Source organism: Apodemus sylvaticus, chromosome 8, assembly GCF_947179515.1.
Source record: "Apodemus sylvaticus chromosome 8, mApoSyl1.1, whole genome shotgun sequence".
In the NCBI taxonomy this organism is placed as follows: Eukaryota; Metazoa; Chordata; class Mammalia; order Rodentia; family Muridae; genus Apodemus; species Apodemus sylvaticus.
The window spans coordinates 75,757,642-75,782,314 of NC_067479.1; the positions used below are offsets into that span (position 1 = coordinate 75,757,642).

The 24,673-nt window shown below is 42.6% G+C and overlaps 1 pseudogene; it reads right to left on the bottom strand.

The window, feature by feature from the left end:
* Positions 1-3,397: 3,397 nt before the first annotated feature.
* LOC127691635 (angiogenin-like) overlaps positions 3,398-24,673 on the bottom strand; it is a 232,547-nt pseudogene continuing 211,271 nt past the window's right edge.

The window sequence follows — 24,673 nt, forward strand, 5'->3', positions numbered from 1 at the left end:
ATATAATCTAATGGTTCTGATCCTATAGAGAACATCAACTAATACAAATACAGTAGAGGAAATTAGGGAAAATGGACATTTTTAAACAAAATAAGTATGGGTGAACAGCTTCAGAAAAGTTCAGAGCCTGGTTTGAAATGTATGGTGGCGCATACCTTTCATCCCAGTACTCGGGAGGCAGTGGCAGGTGGATCTCTGTGTGTTCTAGGGTAGCCTGGTCTACATAGTGAGTTACATGGCACCCAGGGCTATCTAGTGAGATCCTGTCTTAAGATAAAATGGAAGCTCACTACCCTCAGGAGCACATGGGAAAAGTTGGCATCTGTTCATTACTGGAGACAGTTGTTGCCACATAATGGTCCTGGCTTATTTGGAATACTCATAAGTTCTGGGAGTAGACCTGTTACAAGATGACAAGCAAGATGTGAGACTACCTGGCACATGTGTACCAGAATTACATGGTGAAGCAGGGCCTGGTAGCACAGGCCTGTAGGAGCTCTGTGGGAGACTGGGACAAACCCAAAGCCTGCCTGGACTGCAGAGGGAGCCATGCACATGCAAACCTCTTTATACACATTTTGGGCTCAATTCGTAGGTTCTTGATGTAGAGAGCCCATTTTGTATTGTCAGCTTTTCCACTTCCACTGGCAGAGATGATGCATAGGGTAAGGTATAGGGCCTGGTCCCTTCTGTGGAGTGTCCAGGTTCCTTTGGTGACATCACTCAGGCAGCATCTTCACAGACTCTTAGATGCTCTTGTCTAAGATATTTATAGAGTTGAATTACCAGCCGCTCTATCCTAACTCCTCAAGTCTGGTAAGAAGGGCAGAAAGTTTCAACTCCCCAAACACCTGGTGTTTTTAGTGACTTAATTATCTTGAGACTACTAATAGTCTTACTCTAAGTCACTTCATTAGCATAAACTCAGGTGTGATCAAAGGTACTGGGAACAACAAGACTGTCCCATCACTCTGGAAATGTCAAGCAGGAGCTCAGTGTCAGAGCTAAGTTAAGGCAAATACATGTCCAACTCTCATGGCTGCCTGAAGGTACCCAGGAGAGAATTCTCCCTTCCTCTTTCCTTTCTCTAAATGGATTTATACAGATATGTTCTTGGGAGGAACATTTTCTCTTGGACCAACTGACATTCCATGCTTTAAGTATTATCTGTTTATTTACATAATTGTCTTGGAGTACTTATTTCCTGACTGTACTTTGTGGTATCCTTTGCTTAAGTCAGGTAAGGGAAATTCAGATCAAGTCTCCTTTCCTATTTGCTATTATTCAAATATCAGTTTAGTCTCTCATACATAAAGTTCTTTTAAAAGCTAGCATCTTTAGAGTAATGTTCTAGTAAATGTCCAAAGTGGGAAAGAGTGGGTGTTACCAACCAAGCTCAAGACTTTACTTTTGTGGTCCCAAGAAGTGAGGTCTGGCCACTGAAACATCAAACCAAATAGAAAAGGTAACAGTGGAATGAAAAGTAGGGCTTTAGCCAGCTGAAGTGTTCTGGTAAGGCTGGGAATCTGGCATCTTTAACTATTTCCAAGGTGCTAGCAAAAGCTCTAAGAATATACAGGGGATGGGGCAAGCAGTGGTAAGCACTTTCTGTCTAACTATGGTCTGGTTAGCTATTATCTCAGGTGGACAGAGTCATTGTCTGGGCCAGTGAGATGGCTCAGCAGATAAAAATGCTTGCCCTAACAATCCCGACAGCCTGAGTTCAGTCCCTGGAGTTCATGGTGAAAAGAGATAACCTGTGACCTCTTCCTGAGCACCTGTATACACACACACACACACACACACACACACACACACACACACACACACATGTAAAATCCTGAAGGGGAAAAGCCATTACTCTGTTTATCCATCAGACCTGTTTAATCTTGGACTCCACTTGACCACAGAAGGCTCAGAAAGGAAAATCACATGCAGCCAGAAATATTAGCCTACTGTCAGTCACCCATTGGGTATATGCAGTCATACACATCAATAATGCCAAGTAGTGCAGCACTCACAATATGCTGCATGAAGAATTGGTGTTTTTAAGCAAAGTCCACTCTGAGTTCTTGTTTCAGGTCTTGTGCATGAGAGGGGTCACTTTCAGTGGAGGAAATGAGACAAAGCCAGAAGTCACGTGATGGATCTAGTGGCCGTTTGTATTTGACCAGAATGTATAGGGACACTAAGGGACACGAGATTTCACAGACTAGAGAGGAACTGAAAAAGAGAAGAACATCACAAATCCCAACACAAAGTTTTGACATACAGCTCTTTATTATAATAAAATATTGAAAAATCTTTCAGGGAAGGGTAAACAAATCTTAGTGATTTAGTACATTTTTTATATATTTAAAACAAATATTAGAAGCCACAAACCAAAATAATACCAAGTAACTCTCATTTTGCAAGTTATAATTCTGTCCAAGACATCCCCTGAGACACCCTATGATTCCACCCATCGAGAGATAAGAAAGGGGTAGTGAGGTGGCTCAGCACTTAGGGACACTTGGTGCTCTCACAGAGGACCTGGGTTTGGATCCCAGCATTCACCACGACCATTTGCAACTCCAGTTCCAGGGGATCCAACACCTCTTCTGACCTCCCTAGAACCAGGCACACATGTGCTGTGCACACATACATGCAGACAAAACACATAATAAAGCAAAATGCACATAAAATAAGTAATACTTTAAACAGAGAGAAAAAAGAGGGGTGTCCTTACAACCTTTTACGGTGTGGTTTGAGAGGTATTGTGCCTATGACCAATATTAAGGCAGTTATATACGACTCTCTGTTGGGGAGCCCATACCCACATTTGGGTATGCCTTACTCTCAACCTTTCTGGTGACAGCCCATGTCAGAATTATCACTGATAAGAGTCTCTGACTCTGCTTCATGCAGGCTCGTCTTGAACATTTTTTCTGTGTGAAACTATGAATCTGGTTTGGCCAGAGTTGAGGTCCTTAAAAAATTAAAGGGATGCATTAGGTTGCTGAGGATGACAGCCTGAAGCTGTGGACGATCCCTGGGTGCCAACAGTCTCAGGCCATGGGGGAGAAACAGGTGGGGAGGCTCTTGATCCTAAACTCCTGTCAGAAGGGCTCCTTTAGTGACCTATTACTTAATAGACAACTTGGCGCTTTTGAAAATTCCCTGTCCTGTCTATAAATTAGGTTATCATCCTCAGGACCATAGAAAGATGAAATCTACTTTCCCATTGACTAACAGATAACAGCCCCTTTCCTGTGGGAAACAGCAAGGAGAGAAAACAGGAAATGCTAAATTTGCTGGGAACTAGTGATCTTCCAGACTGACTCTTAATGGCTTTTGAGACATCTTTACTTCTATACATTGTAAATCAGAAGACGTATATTTCAGATGATTCATTTTCTGGCCCCTGACAGTGAACACAGGAACCAGTGTTCTGGGCTATGAGGGGAGATAAAAAGAAATCAGAGCCAGGTCTGTGCCAGGGGTCAGCTGACTACTGACTGATAACAGACTCATCTAAGTGGACAGGGAAGCCATTCTCACAGGCAATAACAACACGTCTGGACCCTGAAGAGGCTCGGTACCGGCATGGAGGCCGGGGAGACCCTCCCCTGTGCTTGCAAGTGGTGACCTGGAAGGGAGAATTGCTTATTCTTAAGTTTTGTCCATAAGGGCTTCCTTTCTCTCCACAGACGGCCTTGATGTCATTCGTCTTGCCATGAATAAAGGTGTTGACATCCTTGCAGCGTGAAGTTAGACCTCTTTTCTTCATTATACTTTTGCAGTATTTGTCGTCCCAGCCCGTTGGGTTGGCATCATAGTGCTGAGTCAGAAATTTTGTGTACCTGGGATTATTCTGAGCCAGAGTCGGAGGGGTCGCAAACAGACCCAGCACAAACACCAACAGCAAAAGGACCTGGGCTCATCGCCATCTCTCCCAACAGAGATTCCTGCCAAGGGCAGAAAAAGCAGGAGTAGTCAGCCCGTAGAACCACATTCTAACTTAGACTAGGTGGGTGGAGACTTTCTGGAAGAACATGATAAAGCAGTGCCCTCAGCTACCTACTTCCATCTTTGCCTTGGCCTTCCTAACTGACTCCATGGTGCAGCCATCTTCCTCTATTCTATAGGTTCACCATCATCCATAGCATGACAAATCTACTTATATTCTTAATTCACCTATTACTTAACTTGATAACAAATATTACCCAAGTACCTATTGGGCCCAGAAACTTTGGTAGATCCTAGGGCACAAAGACCTTTACGATAAACCAAGGGCAGGTGCAGTATGTGTCTGTAAATCCCAGCTACACAGGAAACAGACACAGGAGGATTGCCTGAATCCTGGAGTTCCACACTGGCTTGACAATGTAGTAGACTTTGGGTTCTTTGGGGGGAGGGGTGGTCAAGGAAGAAAAAGAAAAACAGAAAAGCACAGAACAGAAATGTGGCATCCATGGCGGAAAGGATGGGAGTTCCTGAGGGGAGATGGATGGTAACACAGGAGCTGAGAGCCGTGAAGAATGACTTGTGGGGATGGAGAGCACAGGACAGCCCGTCCCCCAAGGCTGCTGCATGGGATTCCAGGAACTCGCTCAGTACCACATCAATGAGGAAAACTGTAGAGAAGATCACCTCCTGAGGGTGCAGGGTACTTCTCCTAGAGGGCAGACTTACTAAGCAACGCATGGGAAGAATGGAACACATTATGGAGTACCTGAAGTGGGCCCTGAAGAGACTCATACAGAGCAAAAGGGGGAAAACAAACTTCATCTTCAGAGTAGCCTACTTCAGAGGCCCTTTGGATGATCTGAGAAAATGTGTTCTAGTGTCTCCTATGTTTGTAATTGTTAGCATAGGCAAATGATCTTACAGTGTGGTAAAATTAAACACGAAACAAAATGAAATAAAACAAAACAAAACAAAACTGAGATCTCTTCATGAAGACAAGGGACTTAAAATTCTCTGTGAGATTTCTCTGAAGAGGACAAGAGAGAAGACTCCTACTGTCACCTCCCCAGAGCTCTCAGCTTACCTTGCACAACATGCACTGGCCAATCACACACCACGAGACCAAAGGTGTCTTCTGCTGGAGTTTGACCTTCTTACGGACTTTTAAGATGTTATTTCTTAGGAAAATTGAATTTTTGAGAACTAGGAGATAACAGGGAGATATCAAGCAATTTCTGATAGTATCCTTGGTTATTTGGAGGAAATACGAAGAGATCATCCAGAGACATAAAAACCCTCCTCATAGTAGGGCTGCATGCAATAGCAGAGTGGGCAAGGAGTACTGGGGTTTTGGGACTAGCCTGGCCACTGCCAACCTAAACAAACAAAAACAACAAGAGCTGGTAATACTCCAAAGGATCAGCAGGTGGCAGCAGTGGATAGGGATGCTGCCATTCATTAGCAGACAGTGGGCTTTTGTGGAGATGCCAACCTATACTTAAAACCCAGGTTGTAGGGAATGGGAATAGGTAGGCTCACTCAGGGTGCCTAAACTTGCCAGGCTTTGGGTATTTAGGACACCAAAGCAAAATCTATAATGTGGAGGGTCCAAATGCTAAGGATATCACAAAGCAAATATTTTCCAGCTATCGGATTTCATGATTGCTACTTCCAAACACACCACTGCTCATGTGATCTTAGGCAAACAACCTTTTACCTGTCCATACTTCCTGCTGCTGTATAATCTACAACTGAGAGGGATCTGGATTCTTTACCTTGAATCATATTGCTGGCTTCACAGCCGACTCTCAATATCGCCCTGGTAGTTTCCTTCCTTTTTCTCTTTAGGCCTGTGTTTTGCCATCCATAAATGAGAGGGGTTCTGGCCTTGAAAGTTTATGGTTCTTACTAAGCTAATAGATTCTGTATAGGCTTCAGTAGCCAAATCTAGCAACACTGGAATTGCAGTGGCACATTTACTGCCTTAGTTGATGGTACAAGGTGACAACTGGAAGAAATCAGTGCTGGGGTGACCTTGGTCCAGTCTCACTGAAACACATCTTCCCTGAGGACTTTCCGTGTAAGCCAAGCCTGTGTGCCATGAACACTACACAGGGAGTTTTTTCATCTTAAAAAGGCTCTTGCTATTTAGACTTTGAAAACACTCGGGTCTATATGGCCAGAAAAGGGGTTACTTGTTTCTAATTTGCAAAAAATCCACATTAATTTTTACCATCTCACCCAATGAAGTCTCTCACTATGAATTCTCTAAAACATCCAGAAAGCAACTTCCAGGAGCACACCCCAACCACCAGTGTCAACTGCCCACTCCTGTGAATCTGTCTCACTTGTGTATTTAACTCTAAATCTCCCCTCAAAGCCAGGCAAGGTACACCTGTGAGAAAACGAGCGAGAGCCTTATTATTAGGGACTACAGATGTAAATCTGCCATGGCCAAAGGTGCTCAACCTTAGTCACAGACACAACAATGGCTGTCATTTAGATTTCAACAACTCTTGTGCAGACTCAGTTTATCCATTCTTAACCCTGTCGTGCTCTTAAGAATCAATGTTCTTGACAGTACTTTGTCAACCCCTGTTGACAGTACTTTGTAGCCAAGAGATGTAGCAACCCTCCTGCTGCAGGGCTGGCAGTGGGATAAACACCCTTCTCTTAGGTATACTCTCGCTACCTTGTGTATCCTTGCAACAGTCCAGCCAGACCGGAACACCTGATGCCCAGTCTTCCTCCTTGCCTTTCCTCCCTTCTTCCCTCAACCTACCATCTTTTGATCTCGGTTCATGTTCTATTTTGTTTTTAAAGAGCATTGATAATTTCTTTAAAGGGAAAGAAGTGAGGAGGAAATACTGCCGAAAGCACTTCCTAGTTTGGGGTTTTCCTTTTCTTTTCATTTTTTCTTTTTTGAGACAGGGCTTCTCTGTGTAGCCCTGGCTGTCCCGGAACTCACTCTGTAGACCAGGCTCTCCTCAAACCCACAGACATCTGCCTGCCTGTCACCCCAGTGCTGAGATTAACGGTTTGCACCACCATCCCCAAATGTGGGGGTTTTCTTATTATTCCTGCTAAGCCGCATGCTTGTTTTGGAAGGAAACATGACAGATCAGATGCCCTTCAGCAAATGGCTTCCTAAGCCTTTGGGGGCTTTTAATCATAATTTAAGAAACCCTCCTATATCTCCATCTCCTTGCTCACAATCCCATTAATTGTATCCCAAATACAAAGAACCCCGAAAGAAACCTGTTCTCATTTTAAATTTTGAGTCTTACTTGTTTTCTTTTAAATGTGCGAGTTTGGGTCCAGAAAGCCTAAGTGAGGATAATCGGTTTCACTAAACGAGAAGAACAGCTAGAAAGTGCACAGAGGGAAAGATGCAGAGAGTCAAGCACCCACAGGGAAGAATCTTACAAAAGCTGGCCGGCTTTCCTCCAACTGGAGACGAGAGTCCAGCTGTTTGCTCCTGGAGACAGGGTCCTGCAGTGTGAAGCTAGAGGCTCCTCTCAGGCTGGTTATATACAGTGCTCCTGTGAGGGCGTGGGGAGAACTTATCTAAGAATCTCTACTTTGTCAAGACATGTAAACCAAGGACACCAATCATAGACAAACACAGAGTCATTCACCTTCTTCCTTTTTTTTTTAGGGGTGATCACGTTTGCCAAGTGTGGCCTTTTTGTTCCTAAGATGCCACTTTCCTTATCTATATGCTCATTACCCTTGCTCAGGGTAGGACTGAGGTTTCACTGTTCATATACCATAGATCCAAAAACATATTTTCCCTGACGTTAAGGCCAACTTCACCTGGCAGTGGTAGCACACGCCTTTAATCCCAGCACTTGGGGGGCACAGGCAGGTGGATTTGTGAGTTCGAGGCCACCCCAGTGTACAGAGTGAGTTCCAGGACAGCCAGACCTACACAGAGAAACCCTGTCTCGGAAAAAGAAAAAAAAAAAGAAAAAAAGAAAAAAAAAGGGCGGGGGCAACTTCAGGAACTACTTTGGAAGAAGTCTAAAGGAAGGAGTGTGGTGACCGTGTCCCCACCTCAAGACCCAGAAATACATTCACAGCACTTCCTGGGCCGCTCTTCCCTCATTCCATCCACAGGAAACAAAATCTGGTTCCTCAACCTCCTGTTCTTTAAATCACCGTTGCAAAACCACCTGTCTACATCTAAGCGTGAACTATGAACAGAAGGCATTGCATACAACTGCTCTGCTTATGAGGTAACGCCAAGATGGAACAGCAGACGAGCCACCAGGTCAGACTTCAGAAGGTACACAGCCAGGCAGGCAGTGAAGTTTACTAGAATTGTTCTGACATATTCATCTTCAGGCCTGGACAGATGGCCCCGTGGTTGTGGGCACCAGCTACTCTCAGAGGACCCAGGCTCAGCTCTCAGCACCCACATGTCAGTTCACAGCCATCTGCAGTGACGCCTTCCTCTGGTCTCCCCAGGCATTGCATGTGTGTTGTACACAGACATACATGCAGACAAAAATACCCATGTGTGGGAGATAAAAAATACATACAATTTTAAAAATGGTTATACATTTATCTTATAATCTAGAACATGATTGAATTATTTTAGCTCTTGGTCAACTTCTAGATTTTGCTCCATCGTTGTGTAGATATCTGCGTGTGATTTAAGCTGTACTAATTTCTAAAAGCAAAAGTAGAAGGAAAAACAAAAGACCTACAGGTTGTCAGTGGAGTAGAGGTGGAGGCAGGGCACCGCATCTCTCCTGTGTGGGAACCCTGTTGGGGATGTTTGAGGTGAGTCTGGGCATGAGAACTACAGCATCAGCTGACTCGCTGTAGCAGGAGGAAGAATGCAGCACATGGGCATCTTCAGACTCCCTCAGCAAAGCTGGTCCTCTGTGTGGCAGCAGCAGGGCTCCCTCAGAAGCAGGAAAGATGCAAGCAGCAGTTTTGGGGCACTGCCATGCAGGCATGCTCACACCTGGACTTGGGAACACTTTTAAACTTTTTAAACTTGGAGATTTTTAAACATTGTGAGTTTTTTTTTTCAATTTCCACAGTTTCTATTGTTATGTCTCCCTTTTTATTTCTGATTTTATTAATTGGGTGGTGCCTCTGTGCCCTCTGGTGAGCCTGGCTAAGGGTTTATTTATTTTTTTATTTTCTAAAAGAACCAGCTCCTGGTTTTGTTGATTATTTGTATACTTCTTTTTGTTTCTATTTGGTTGATTTCAGCCCTGAGTTTGATTTTTTTTTTATTTTTTTTTTCAGTCATTTTTTTATTCGATATAATTTATTTACATTTCAAATGATTTCCCCTTTTCTAGCCCCCCCACTCCTCGAAAGTCCCGCAAACCCCCTTCTCTTCCCCTGTCCTCCCACCCACCCCTTCCCACTTCCCGGTTCTGGTTTTGCTGAATACTGTTTCACTGAGTCTTTCCAGAACCAGGGGCCACTCCTCCTTTCTCCTTGTACCTCATTTGATGTGTGGATTATGTTTTGGGTATTCCAGTTTTCTAGGTTAATATCCACTTATTAGTGAGTGCAAACCATGATTCACCTTTTGAGTCTGAGTTACCTCACTTAGTATGATATTCTCTAGCTCCATCCATTTGCCTAAGAATTTCATGAATTCATTGTTTCTAATGGCTGAATAGTACTCCATTGTGTAGATATACCACATTTTTTGCATCCACTCTTCTGTTGAGGGATACCTGGGTTCTTTCCAGCATCTGGCAATTACAAATAGGGCTGCTATGAACATAGTAGAACATGTATCCTTATTACATGGTGGGGAGTCTTCTGGGTATATGCCCAGGAGTGGTATAGCAGGATCTTCTGGAAGTAAGGTGCCCAGTTTTCGGAGGAACCGCCAGACTGATTTCCAGAGTGGTTGTACCAATTTGCAACCCCACCAGCAGTGGAGGAGTGTTCCTCTTTCTCCACACCCTCTCCAATACCTGCTGTCTCCTGAATTTTTAATCTTAGCCATTCTGACTCGTGTAAGATGAAATCTTAGGGTTGTTTTGATTTGCATTTCCCTAATGACTAATGAAGTTGAGCATTTTTTAAGATGCTTCTCCGCCATCCGAAGTTCTTCAGGCGAGAATTCTTTGTTTAACTCTGTACCCCATTTTTTAATAGGGTTGTTTGGTTTTCTGGAGTCTAACTTCTTGAGTTCTTTATATATATTGGATATTAGCCCTCTATCTGATGTAGGATTGGTGAAGATCTTTCCCCAATTTGTTGGTTGCCGATTTGTCCTCTTGATGGTGTCCTTTGCCTTACAGAAACTTTGTAATTTTATGAGGTCCCATTTGTCAATTCTTGCTCTTAGAGCATACGCTATTGGTGTTCTGTTCAGAAACTTTCTCCCTGTACCGATGTCCTCAAGGGTCTTCCCCAGTTTCTTTTCTATTAGCTTCAGAGTGTCTGGCTTTATGTGGAGGTCCTTGATCCATTTGGATTTGAGCTTAGTACAAGGAGACAAGGATGGATCAATTCGCATTCTTCTGCAAGCTGACCTCCAGTTGAACCAGCACCATTTGTTGAAAAGGCTATCTTTTTTCCATTGGATGTTTTCAGCCTCTTTGTCGAGGATCAAGTGGCCATAGGTGTGTGGGTTCATTTCTGGATCTTCAGTCCTGTTCCATTGATCCTCCTGCCTGTCACTGTACCAATACCATGCAGTTTTTTAACACTATTGCTCTGTAGTATTGCTTGAGGTCAGGGATACTGATTCCCCCAGATTTCCTTTTGTTGCTGAGAATAGTTTTAGCTATCCTGGGTTTTTTGTTGTTCCAGATGAATTTGATAATTGCTCTTTCTAACTCTGTGAAGAATTGAGTTGGGATTTTGATGGGTATTGCATTGAATCTGTATAGTGCTTTAGGCAAAATGGCCATTTTAACTATATTGATTCTACCGATCCATGAGCATGGGAGGTTTTCCCATTTTTTGAGGTCTTCTTCCATTTCCTTCTTCAGAGTCTTGAAGTTCTTGTCATACAGATCTTTCACATGTTTGGTAAGAGTCACCCCAAGATACTTTATACTGTTTTTGGCTACTGTGAAGGGGGTCATTTCCCTAATTTCTTTCTCAGCCTGCTTATCCTTTGAGTATAGGAAGGCCACTGATTTGCTTGAGTTGATTTTATAACCTGCCACTTTGCTGAAGTTGTTTATCAGCTGTAGGAGCTCTCTAGTGGAGTTCTTTGGGTCACTTAGGTAGACGATCATGTCGTCTGCAAATAATGATAGTTTGACTTCTTCCTTTCCAATTTGTATCCCTTTGACCTCCTTATGTTGTCGAATTGCCCGAGCTAGTACCTCAAGTACAATATTGAAAAGATAAGGAGAAAGGGGGCAGCCTTGTCTGGTCCCTGATTTCAGTGGGATTGCTTCAAGTTTCTGCCATTTAGTTTGATGCTGGCTACCGGTTTGCTGTATATTGCTTTTACTATGTTTAGGTATGGACCTTGAATTCCTGTTCTCTCCAAGACTTTAAGCATGAAAGGATGCTGGATTTTGTCAAATGCTTTTTCAGCATCCAATGAAATGACCATGTGATTTTGTTCTTTGAGTTTGTTTATGAAGTGGATTGTATTGATGGATTTCCGTATATTGAACCAACCCTGCATTCCCGGGATAAAGCCTACTTGATCATGGTGGATGATCGTTTTGATGTGTTCTTGGATTCGGTTGGCAAGAATTTTATTGAGTATTTTTGCATCGATGTTCATAAGGGAAATTGGTCTGAAGTTCTCTTTCTTTGTTGGATCTTTGTGTGGCTTTGGTATCAGCGTAATTGTGGCTTCGTAGAAGGAATTGGGTAGTGTTCCTTCTGTTTCTATTTTGTGGAATAGTTTGAAGAGTATTGGTGTTAACTCTTCTTTGAAGGTCTGGTAGAATTCTGCACTGAAGCCATCTGGTCCTGTGCTTTTTTTGGTTGGAAGACTTTCTATGACTCCTTCTATTTCTTTAGGCATTATGGGACTGTTTAGATGGTCTAGTTGGTCCTGAGTTAATTTTGGTATTTGGTATCTGTCAAGGAAATTGTCCATTTCCTCCAGATTCTCCAGTTGTGTTGAGTATAGGCTCTTGTAGTAGGATCTGATGATTTTTTGGATTTCCTCAGTTTCCGTTGTTATATCTCCCTTTTCATTTCTAAGTTTGTTAATTTGGATACTTTCTCTGTGCCCTTTGGTCATTCTGGCTAAGGGTTTATCTATCTTGTTGATTTTCTCAAAGAACCAGCTCCTGGTATTGTTGATTTTTTGTATGGTTCTCTTTGTTTCTACTTGATTGATTTCGGCCCTGAGTTTGATGATTTCCTGTCTTCTACTCCTCCTGGGCGAAATAGCTTCTTTTTGTTCTAGGGCTTTCAGGTGTGTCATTAAGCTGGTAATGTATGCTCTCTCCATTTTCTTTTTGGAGGCACTCAGGGCTATGAGTTTTCCTCTTAGCACTGCTTTCATTGTGTCCCATAGATTTGGGTATGTTGTGTTTTCATTTTCATTGTGTTCTAAAAAGTCTTTAATTTCTTTCTTTATTTCTTCCTTGACCAAGGTATCATTGCGTAGAGTATTGTTCAGTTTCCACGTGTATGTGGGCTTTCTGTTGTTTCTGTTGCTATTGAAGACCACTTTTACTCCATAGTGATCAGATAGGAGGCATGGGATTAGTTCGATCTTCTTATATTTGTTGAGGTCTGTCTTTTGACCAATTATATGGTCGATTTTGGAGAAGGTACCATGAGGTGCTGAGAAAAGGGTATATTCTTTTGTTTTAGGATAGAATGTTCTATATATATCTGTTAAATCTAATTGGTCCAAAGCTTCAATTAGTTTCATTGTGTCCCTGTTTAGTTTCTGTTTTCCTGATCGGTCCATTGAGGAAAGTGCAGTGTTGAAGTCACCCACAGTTATTGTGTTAGGTGCAATGTGTGCTTTTAGTTTTAATAAAGTTTCTTTTATGAAAGAGGGTGCCCTTGCATTTGGGGCATAGATGTTCAGGATTGACAGTTCTTCTTTTTGTATTTTTCCTTTGACCAGCAAGAAGTGTCCCTCAGGGTCTCTTTTGATGACTTTGGGTTGAAAGTCAATTTTATCTGATATTAAAATGGCTACTCCAGCTTGTTTCCTGAGACCATTTGCTTGTAAAATTGTTTTCCAGCCTTTTACTCTAAGGTAGTGTTTGTCTTTGACCCTGAGGTGTGTTTCCTGTAAGCAGCAAAATGTAGGGTCCTGTTTACGTATCCATTCAGTTAGTCTGTGTCTTTTTATTGGGGCATTAAGTCCATTGATGTTAAGAGATATTAAGGAATAGTGATTGTTACTTCCTATCATTTTTGACGTTATTTTTTAAATTTGAATGCTTAACTTCTTTTGGGTTTGATGAAGGGTTACTATCTTGTTTTTTCCAGGGTGAAGTTTCCCTCCTTGTATTGGTGTTGTCCTCCTATTATCCTTTTTAGGGCCGGGTTTGTGGATAGATATTGGGTAAACTTGGTTTTGTCATGAAATATCTTAGTTTCTCCATCTATGGTGATTGAGAGTTTTGCTGGATATAGTAGTTTTGGTTGGCATTTGTGTTCTCTTAGAGTCTGCATGAGATCTGCCCAGGACCTTCTAGCCTTCATAGTCTCAGGTGAAAAGTCTGCTGTGATTCTGATAGGTCTTCCTTTATATGTTACTTGGCCTTTTTCTCTTACTACCTTTAGTATTCTTTCTTTGTTTAGAACATTTGGTGTTTTGATTATTATGTGACGGGAAGTATTTCTGTTCTGGTCCAGTCTGTTTGGAGTTCTGTAGGCTTCTTGTATATTCATGGGCATCTCTCTCTTTAGGTTAGGGAAGTTTTCTTCCATAATTTTATTGAAGATGTTTGCTGGCCCTTTAAGTTGTAAATCTTCACTCTCATCTATGCCTATAATCCTTAGGTTTGGTCTTCTCATTGTGTCCTGGATTTCCTGGATATTTTGGGTTACAAGCTTTTTGCATTTTGCATTCTTTAACTGTTGAGTCCATGGTTTCTATGGAATCTTCAGCATCTGAGATTCTTTCTTCTATCTCTTGTATTCTGTTGTTGATATTTGCATCTCTGTCCCCTGATTTCTTCCCAAGGCTTTCTATCTCCAAAGTTGTCTCCCTTTGAGTTTTCTTAGTTGTTTCTACTTCTGATTTTAGATCCTGGATGGTTTTGCTTAGCTCCTTCACTTGCATGTTTGTGTTTTCCTGTAATTCTTTAAGAGATTTTTGTGTTTTCTCTTTCATGACCTCAGCCTGTTGACCAAAGTTCTCCTGTATTTCTTTAAGAGATTTTTGTGTTTCGTCTTTCATGACCTCAGCCTGTTGACCAAAGTTCTCCTGTATTTCTTTAAGTGTTTTTTGCATTTCCTCCTTGTTGGCTTTTGTATTCTCCTGGATTTCTTTCAATGATTTTTGTGTTTCCCTTGCAAGGGCTTCTAACTTTTGATCCATTTTCTCCTGAATTTCTTTATGTATGTCCTTCATGTGTTCCTGTACCAGCATCATGACCAGTGATTTTAAATCCAAATCTTGTTTTACTGGTGTGATGGGGTATCCAGGACATGTTGGTAGAGGAGAATTGGGTTCAGATGTTGCCATATTGCCTTGATTTCTGTTAGTGACGTTCCTGCGTTTGCCTTTTGCCATCTAGTTCTCACTGGTGTTAGTTTATCTTGTCAGTGCTGGACTCACCAGTGCAAGCTGCCCCTTCCCAGTTGGCCTCTGGTGCACAGCTTACCTCCTGCACTGCTTGTAGACAGTGTGCTGCTGCCCAGGCTGTTCCGATCCCAAAGCAGGCACCCGAAGGCTCCCGCTGGGGCCCGCTGGATTCACTGGAGCACACTGAGTTCTCCCAGCTGGCCGCCCGGAAGCCCAGCTAGCCACTTGCAGGACTTGGAGATGTAATGCTGCCGCCCAGACTGATCTGGATCTCAGTCTGTCCGATCCCTGGAGTACGGAACCAAGATGGATGCACCTCTCCTGACTGGTGGGAGGCCGAGTTCTGAAGTGGCCTCCGTGCAGGAAAGGCGCCGCACAACTACAGCTGCTTGCTGCCCGGCTGGTCAGCGAAGGTCAGTGGTCATGGGCGCAGGGCCTAACTGGTCCCTGTGACGCCTTGGTTCCACTGCTGATGGCCCTTCAGCTGGAGCAGCCACTGCTGCCGCTGCCGCCGCCGCTGCCCTGAGTTTGATTTTTTACTGCCATCTCCTCCTCTTGGGTGTATTTGCTTCTTTTTGATCTAGAGTTTTCAGGTGTGCTATCAAGCTGCTAGTGTAAGCTCTCTCCATTTTCTTTTCAGAGGCACTTAGAGCTATGAGTTTTCCTCTTAGCACTGCTCTCATTGTGCCATAAGTTTTGGTATGATGTGTCCTCATTTTCATTAAATTTTAAAAAGTCTTCAATTTCTTTATTTCTTCCTTGACCAAGCTATCATCAAGTAAAACATTGTTCTATGTCCATGTGTATGTGTGTTTTCTGTTGTTTTTGTTTGAACTTAAGACCAGCCTTAGACCATGGTGACCTGATAGGGTGCATGGAATTATTCCAATATTGGTGTCTCTATTAAGGCCTATTTTGTGACCAATTATATGGTCAATTTTGGAGAAGGTACTGAGGAGAAGGTAAATTCTTTTGCTTTAGGATCTAAAAATATCTGTTAGATCCATTTGGTCCATAACTTCAGTTAGTTTCACTGTGTCTCTGTTTAATTTCTGTTCCATGATTTGTTCACTGCTGAGAGTGTGGTGTTGAAGTGTCCCACTATTATTGTGTGGGGTGCAATGTGTGCTTTGGGCATTAGGAAAGTTTCTTTTACAAATGTGGGTGCCCTTGGATTTTAAAAATCGTTATACATTTATCTTGTATCTGGGGCACAATTGCATTATTTTAGCTCTTGGTCAACTTCTAGATTTTGCTCCATCGTTGTGTAGATATCTGCGTGTGATTTAAGCTGTACTAATTTCTAAAAGCAAAAGTAGAAGAAAAAACAAAAGACCTACAGGTTGTCAGTAGAGTAGAGGTGGAGGCAGGGCACAGCATCTCTCGCTGTGTGGGAACCCTGTTGGGGATGTTGGAGGTGAGTCTGGGCATGAGAACTACAGCATCAGCTGACTCGCTGTAGCAGGAGGAAGAATGCAGCACATGGGCGTCTTCAGACTCCCTCAGCAAAGCTGGTCCTCTGTGTGGCAGCAACAGGGCTCCCTCAGAAGCAGGAAAGATGCAAGCAGCAGTTTTGGGGCACTGCCATGCAGGCATGCTCACACCTGGACTTGGGAACACTTGGAGATTTTTTTTTAAACTTTTTAAACTTGGAGATTTTTAAACACTGTGTGATTTTTTGAATTTCCACAGTTTCTATTGTTATGTCTCCCTTTTTATTTCTGATTTTATTAATTGGGTGGTGCCTCTGTGCCCTCTGGTGAGCCTGGCTAAGGGTTTATTTATTTATTTATTTTCTAAAAGAACCAGCTCCTGGTTTTGTTGATTCTTTGTATAGTTCTGTTTGTTTCTATTTGGTTGATTTTAGCCCTGAGTTTGATTATTTCCTGCCTTCTACTCCTCTTGGGTGCATTTGCTTCTTTTTGTTCTAGAGTTTTCAGGTCTGCTGTCAAGCTGCTAGTGTAAGCTCTCTCCATTTTCTTTTTGGAGACACTTATAGCTGTGAGTTTTCCTCTTAGCACTACTTTCATGGCATCCTATAAGTTTTGGTATGATGTGTCCTCACTTCCATTAAATTCTAAAAAGTCTTTAATTTCTTTCTTTATTTCTTCCTTGACTGAGCTATCATTGAGTAGAGCATTGTTCAACGTCCATGTGTATGTGTGTTTTCCATTGTTTTTGTTTGATCTTAAGACAACCCCTAGGCCCTTGATGATCTGATAGGGTGCATAGAATTATTCCAGTATTGCTGTCTCTGTTGAGGCCTGTTTTGTGACCAATTATATGGTCAATTTTGGAGAAGGTACTGAGGAGAAGGTAAATTCTTTTGCTTTAGGATCTACAAATATCTGTTAGATCCATTTGGTCCTTAATTTCAGTTAGTTTCACTGTGTCTCTGTTTAATTTCTGTTTCCATGATTTGCCCACTGCTGAGAGTGTGGTGTTGAAGTGTCCCACTATTATTGTGTGGGGTGCAATGTGTGCTTTGGGCTTTAGGAAAGTTTCTTTTACAAATGTGGGTGCCCTTGGATTTAGAGCATAGATTTCAGAATTGAGAGCTCTTCTTGATAGATTTTTTTTCTTTGACCAGTATGAAGTGTCCCGCCTGATCTTTTTGACAACTTTTGGTTGAAAGTAGCTTTTATCTGATGTAAGAATGGACACTGCAGCTTGTTTCTTGGAATCATTTGTTTGGAAAATTGTTTCTGACCTTTGACTCTGAGGTAGTGACTGTTTTTGTCACTGAACTGGGTCAGCAAAATATTGGGTCCTATTTAAGTATCCAGTCTGTTAGTCTATGTCTTTTTATTGGGGAATTGAGACCATTGATGTTAAGAGATATTAAGGAAAAGGGATTGTTTCTTCCTGTTATTTTCATTATTAAAGGTGGAATTCTGTTTGTGTGGCTATCTTCTTTTGGGTCTGTTGAAAGGAGATTACTTTATTGCTTTTTCTAGGGTGTAGTTTCCCTCCTTGTGTTGGTATTTTCTAACCATTATCCTTGGTATATCTGTGTTTGTAGAAAAATATTGTGTAAATTTGTTTTTTTCATGAAATGTCTTGTTTTGTCTGTCTATAGTAATTGAGACTTTTACTGGGTATAGTAGCCTGGGCTGACATTTATGTTCTCTTAGGGTCTGTATGACATATGCCCAGTATCTTCTAGCTTTCATAGTCTCTGGTGAGAAGGCTGGTGTAATTCTGATAGGTATACTTTATATGTTACTTGATCTTTTTCTCTTACTGCTTTTAATATTCTTTCTTTGTTTAGTGCATTTGGCGTTTTGATTATTATCTGCTGGGAGGTATTTCTGGTCTGGTCCCGTCTGTTTGGAGTTCTGAAGGCTTCTTGTACATTCACGGGCATCTCTTTCTTTAGGTTAGGGAAGTTTTCTTGTATAATTTTGCTGAAGATTTTTACTGGCCCTTTAAATTGTAAATCTTCATTCTCTTCTATACCTATAATTCTTAGGTTTGGTCTTCCCATTGTGTCCTGGAATTCCTGGATGTTTTGGCTTACAAGCTTTTTGCTTTTTGCATTTTATTTCATTGATGAGTCAATGTTTTCTATGGTATCTTCAGCACCCGAGATTCTTTCTTCTATGTCTTGTATTCTGCTGTTGATGATTGCATCTATGACTCCTGATTTCTTTCCAGGATTTTCTATTTCCAGAGTTGTCTCCCTTTGTGATTTCTTTATTGTTTCTTCTTCCACTTTTATACTCTGAATTGTTTTGTTCAGTTCCTTCACTTGATTGTGTTTTCCTGTAATTCTTTAAAGAGATTTTTGTGTTTCCTCTTTAAGGGCTTCTACCTGTTGATTGATGTTCTCCAGTATTTCTTTAAGGGAGTTATTTAAGTCCTTCTTGAAGCCCTCTATCAGCATCATGAGATATGATTTTAAATCAAGCTCTTGCTTTTCTGGTGAGTTGGGGTATCTGGGACTTGCTGTGGTGGGAGAACTGGGTTCTGATGTTGCCAAGTAGCCTTGGTTTCTGTTGGTAGTTTTCTTGTGCTTGCCTTTTGCCATCTGGTTATCTCTGGTGCTAGTTGGTCTTTCTGTCTCTGGTAGCTTGGCCCTCCTGTGGGCCGGTAAGCCTGTGTACTCCTGGGAGACCAACTCTCTTCTGTCAGGGTCTGTGCACAGAAGGCTGTGGAACCGCCTGGCTCCCTGGTGCAAATATGAACAGGAAGACTTTTGTCCCAGCTGCTCCACTGATGTATGTCTTGTGCACTCCTACCTGTTCCCCTCCAGAGAGGAGGTAGAGATCTCACCTCCATGCTCAGAAGTGAAAGCGCTGCTGGGAGAGCACTCTCTCCTGGCAGACTGTGCACAGAAGGCTGTGGAGTTGCCCAGCTCACTGGTGCTGCAATTATTTTTAAAAATGTGAGGGCATTAAATATGCAGCCCAATGGGGAATTTTCTGGTTGCTTGCAGGGAGATGCTGTTTCTGGGTCAACATATCAAGACAAGTTCAAAATGGTTTAAAAATAACATTTAGCCAATAGTCTCATGTCAAGAAGCTAGCTATCGTGTGTGTGTTGTGTGTGTGTGTGTGTGTGTGTGTGTGTGTGTGTGTGTGTGTGTACATAAAGATACTGACTGTCTTGGGATGTATCATCATGACTTTTCTGAGCTTTGCTCTATCTGGGGCCATTGGTTGGTGAAATGATGTTACTTTTGCTTGGGCCTTTATTTGGTTAGCCTCCTGGTTGGATTTATATCTTAGAGACTACAGCAGTCATAAAGTGAATTTTGATGCCAGTATCCAAAACAGTTCTGGACACAGGGGCTCCAGACCCTGTTCAACAAGCAATAGACAGAACAGGAGGGGAGTTTTCCATCCTTTGAATGAAAGTAGTCCACCTAACTGATTACTGTCCTTCAGTCTCCTTGAATGATTTCAAGAACCACAGATATCAGGAAGTAGTTGAGGCAGGAGAGTAGGGAGGATACTGAAGCCCAGAGACTTTATCTAAAACCTTCCACAGTAGAATGTGGAAAATAAAACAATTGGAGAAAAGGAAGACTGGAAACTGCTCATTCTGGCTAAAACTGATGCACATCCTGGTGTAGGTTCTTAGTATATTATTGTGGGTAACCCACAGCTTATTATAATACACAACATCCTGAGTGGAGCAGGTTCTTAGGAACTGTAGAGGGTAACTCACAGCTCATTATGGTACACACCCTCCTGGGTGGAGCAGATTCTTAGGAAATGGAGAGTGTATGGGGTTGGGTAACTCACAGCTCATTATAGTGCTGAGCGGAGCAGGTTCTTAGGAACTGTAGAGTGTGTTTAAGGGTAATGCACAGCTCAGTATAGTACACGCCCTGCTGGGTGGAGCTTAGTGTTCTCAAAAGACACGAGTTGCATGAACTTATATTTACAACTACGGGTAACAGTGAATGCAGAGAAAGCCTACATGAGGCAGTAGGCAAATGAATCAGAATCTCTACACTACATAAATGAGCCATAACAGGTAAGAGCACAGCTTAGAGTAAGCACTGGAGAAACCCAAACTGTCCACTACACAGGGCATATTCTATAAAGTGAAGGAAATGAACGATGCCTGGTCACCTGGAATGCCAGAGTGAAAGTGATCAAATGACCTGGTGATCCTTTACTATTTATTTACAGTCCAGTCCCCACCTGAAACACCCCACCCCACCCCCAACATCCTATGCATTGTTAGGCCCTAATGCTTGGCTTTATTTTTCACCAAGTAGAACCTGTCCCTGTGAAAGATGTCCCGTGTACTTTGCATCCTCCACCACTATTGCTTATTACAGATTCTTCCTTTCTAGACCCCGGCCCTGAGCTCTGTGTGTCAGACAATAGAACTCATTCTTATTTCAAAAGCCACAGATGTTTTGCTACTTTGCTAGGGAGTTTCTATGTAGCTGTGCTTAAAGCTTTGTTGTGATAACTGCCACATGGAAAGCTTTCCCCAAGGTTTTACTACACTTATATGCATAAGAAGAATCAACCACAAAGGCAGACTCTGGAAGTGTTGAACCAGTACCTTGCCTTCAAGTATGGTACTGACTCCAGTGTCATTCTTCACTTTGCCTGTATGCCTCCCTCCCCCCACTAACCTGCCCTCTCTCAGCTGTGAGGCATGTGGGATGTGACTTGTCAATAACAGACGAACTGCTAGTGGCTGAGCAGCAGAGAGAATAGGGCTGGACTTCTGATTTGAGCCAGGGGAAGGAACACGAGATAAAGAGAGAATCTCACATTAGGTAAGGGTCCAAGAGCCACCATGGGAGCACACCTGGAAGATAGAGGGAGCTAGATCAATACTAAACACAAGTATTGGAGGGGTATTTTGTCTGGGAGTTAGCCAGATTAGTTTAGAGTAGGATAGATTAATAATTGCTCAGCTATTGTGTCATAAAGCTTGATTAAATAAAAAACAAAAAGTACCATTCTTCCATTTGTGGTACCTTGAGCTGTTCACTTTGGCATACTTTCTCCCTTGGAAGTAACTTTTCTTGTGAAACTGTCCCTGATATTGCTGCCACCATATGTTTTCCTCTAATTCTTTGAGAAAACATGAATTTGAGACCTCTCAGTGAGAAGCAAAGTGGAAATTTCTGGCTTCTTTGGACACTCAGGTTATAATGATGTTTTGTAGGGACACACAGGTAAAAGAATGTTTTACTGAAGCAGACACAGGTGAAAGATTATTTTGCTATAGCAAATACATGAAAGGATGCATGATGTTCAGAAGTTAATATAATATGAGCCAACAGACAGTGGGAGCGCAAGCATTGGTTTGTTTTGCTCTGCCTTGTTAGTCTTCGCTGATGACTTGCATGTATTGGTTTACCTTACATTGTATTGCTGGGCTTTGCTTGTAGTGACTTCATAGAGAGAAACTCACAGAAAAACTTCACATGAAATTCCTGTAGCTTCTTGCTGCCCCCCTGGGTCTCTGAACAGGAGGCAACCCTCACAGTTTCTTCTGGATTGATCTGCTCTTGCTGATTTATGTGTGGTGTCTGCTGAGTGGACTGGACTACAGCTACTGATTCATGTTTGGTGTGTTCTGGTGGACTCAATTGAGAACAAAGATTGGAATCACCCCAAAGAACTGCTTCTGAACTGGTCCACTTCCCTTGTGTCCTAACCTTTCTCTTCCCCTACCTCTGGTGGGTGGTGGGCTAGAGAGGAGGCTGAACCCTTATTAAAGTAGGTTGTGAAAAATATGTGCCTACAAAGAAAAAGTGTCTATCTGAAAAGATCTATCTGCAAAGATTATATCCAAACCAGGCCTGAGAAAGAAACCGTCAGTGCATCATAAAATCTAGAGTTTCTCTGTGGTTTAGATTTTTTGAGATTGGGTCTCTAATATAGCCTAGGCTGGTCTTGAAATTTCTGTGTATCAGAGCAAGACTTCAACCTTTGATTCCCTAACTTTACCTCCCAAATACTGTGATTGTAGGCAGTGGTACTGCAGATTGAATGTGGGGCTCTGTGCATGCTAGACAAGTACTACAGCCAACCGATTTACATCTCCAGTTCAAGATCCAGGGTGATTATCAATGGAAATAGCAATGGACTGAAGGATTTTGTCAATTGTTTTGCTGGAATGATAAGTATTCCCTCCTTTTTCTAATTTTCCTGGTCATGTCAGGAGACTGGATTACTCCAGCATGATCTACACAGTCTGTGCTGACTGTGGTTTAGCATCATTTTCACTTCATGTCTAAATAGTCAGTGTTATACTTGGATGGTGGCACATGCTCTTAATCCCAGCACTCAGCAGGCAGGACAGGAAATTTCTGTGGCTTCCAGGCCAGACTGGTCTACACAGTGAGACCTTGTCCCAAATAAACATGACTAAACAAAAGTTAGCTTTAGCATTTATCCAACTAGTGTATAGCATCTGTACTTCTGAACTTTTGTTTTGATTTGCCCACACCTAGCCCAGGAGACATTCACTCTTTGCCCAACTCAGCATTCTGTACCCCACTCAGCACCATCTACTATATCCAGCACATTCTCCTGCAGCCTTTATTTATGTTTCACTGGCAATGTCAGCTTAGCTGGACACCTCTGTTCTGCTATGATCTTGTCCACCCCTTCTCTCTTTCAGTGTCAGTTTAGCTGGGCACCTCTGCTTACCCCTGGCCTTGTCTGCCCTTCTCATTCTCCTTATTATCTCTTCTTTTATTTTCTATCTGAAGAACAAAACTTGACTGGTTTTCACAATCTCTGTGTTTCAGTTCCCTAACAGATGGGATCGCCCTGGGCCACCTAACTGCATTTCTTTTCTTCTCTCTTTTTAGCCAAATTGCTTCATTGCTCTTTCCTCCATATCTCATCCTTACCGCTTCTGCTTACACCTCACTGTCTCCTCTGCCAACTCCATACTAATCACTGGTGTTATCTGTCCCCTTCCCCATGTCATAGGCACAACTAATATACTAACATACACAATAGTGTCAAGATTCCCTCTGGGCACATCTGATGGCTGGAACTCGAGGCAGTGAGTCCCATTGCACCCACAACCAGAAAGCACTGAATGCTGGTGGCCTCCCTGTTTACTCTTGTGCAGCCCAGGACCCCAGCCTATGGGCTGGTGTCATGCTGATGAGAATGGTCTTCTTACCTCAGCCCGATAGAGAAGCTCCCTCACAGGCAGGCCCTGCCTTGACCTGCATGACTTGGTTCTGGATACCTGACCGGGGTCACGAGGGAATGAAGAAAGAACAGACTCACAGACCCCTGTACAGAAAAGCTGGGCTCACGTGCCAGTGGGCTCGAATGCAAATGCACCAGCAACAACCTGGAAAGAGTGTGCATTGATTGTACACAGTTGTACTCAGAGGGAGGGTAGCCAGTCTGAGCAGGAGGTCTGTAGGGGAGTAGTCATCTTGGAAGAGGAAGCTGTGCCTAACAGTTTCTGAAGAGAGCTATTTAGAGATTTTATATGTGTGCATCAAGATGTGTTTTGGCTACATGTAAATACTAGGATAGTTTATATAAGGGACTGAAGCATCTGAGGTTTGAGAACTGGCAGGGCATTGGCTAAGGGGTTCAAGAACCATCCCCAGATGGCTGCAGAGGACTGACCCTAAAGAGATTCCTCCCTTATGGAAAGGAAAGTTCTGGGAGTAGCGGAAAGTCTGGGGTAGACCTCCTGGGAGTGGAGGAAAGGTCTGGAGCCAGTAAGCACAGCCTCCTGGGAGTGGGGAACTGTCTGGAGCTGGTAAACACATTATGCATGACAAACTGAATAAAGACTGATCAAACAGGCTGGGGTGTCGCCATTTCTCCTTCGGGTCCATGATGACCCCAACGCACATTGGAATAATACATTCCTCTTGCTTTTTGCATCGATACTTGACTCTGTTTTGTTTACTTGGGGGGGGGCAGTTTCTTGGAAAGCCAAGGCTCTCTGGAGTCTTACATTTCCACATAGAGCTGTTTTAGCTAAAGAACAATGGCTCCTCTATTTCCACAGGTCTTGGATATTTCTGTAACATATATTCACTCAGGACTTCATCTGCTCCCACAATTCCCAGAGGTTTATTAAAAAATAGTCCTTACTAACTAGTTACCTGACTTGTCTTCTCAGGTTTTGCCCTTTTCCAGTATCTTGACAGGTCAAGGGCTTGGTTAGAACCCTCCTGCTGAGGAACAGCACCATCACTGAGAAGCAGAGCTTTAGAAGAAGAAAACCTTGGGGCTGAGAGTGTAGCTCAGCACTGGAGGCACAGCTAAGATTACCTCAGAAACCAGACAGACAGACACCCAAACAAGACAAAAACAAGACAAAACAACAACAAAAAAATCCAAAGCTAATGCAAAAGTGAAACCAAAACATCTTTTTTTTTTTAATCAAGCACATTTAGAGAGAAACCTTAAGAGATTGTCTGTCTTCGGTGTGTATTAGAAGACAGCATAGTGTGGAGGGTTAGCTGAATGGTAGTAGCACATTGGCTTGCAGAAGACAGAAGGAAGTCACAGAGAGAACTCCTGACTTGCAAGTCACTACAAGGCCTCTGACAAAGGCCCTGGGAGCCAGTTT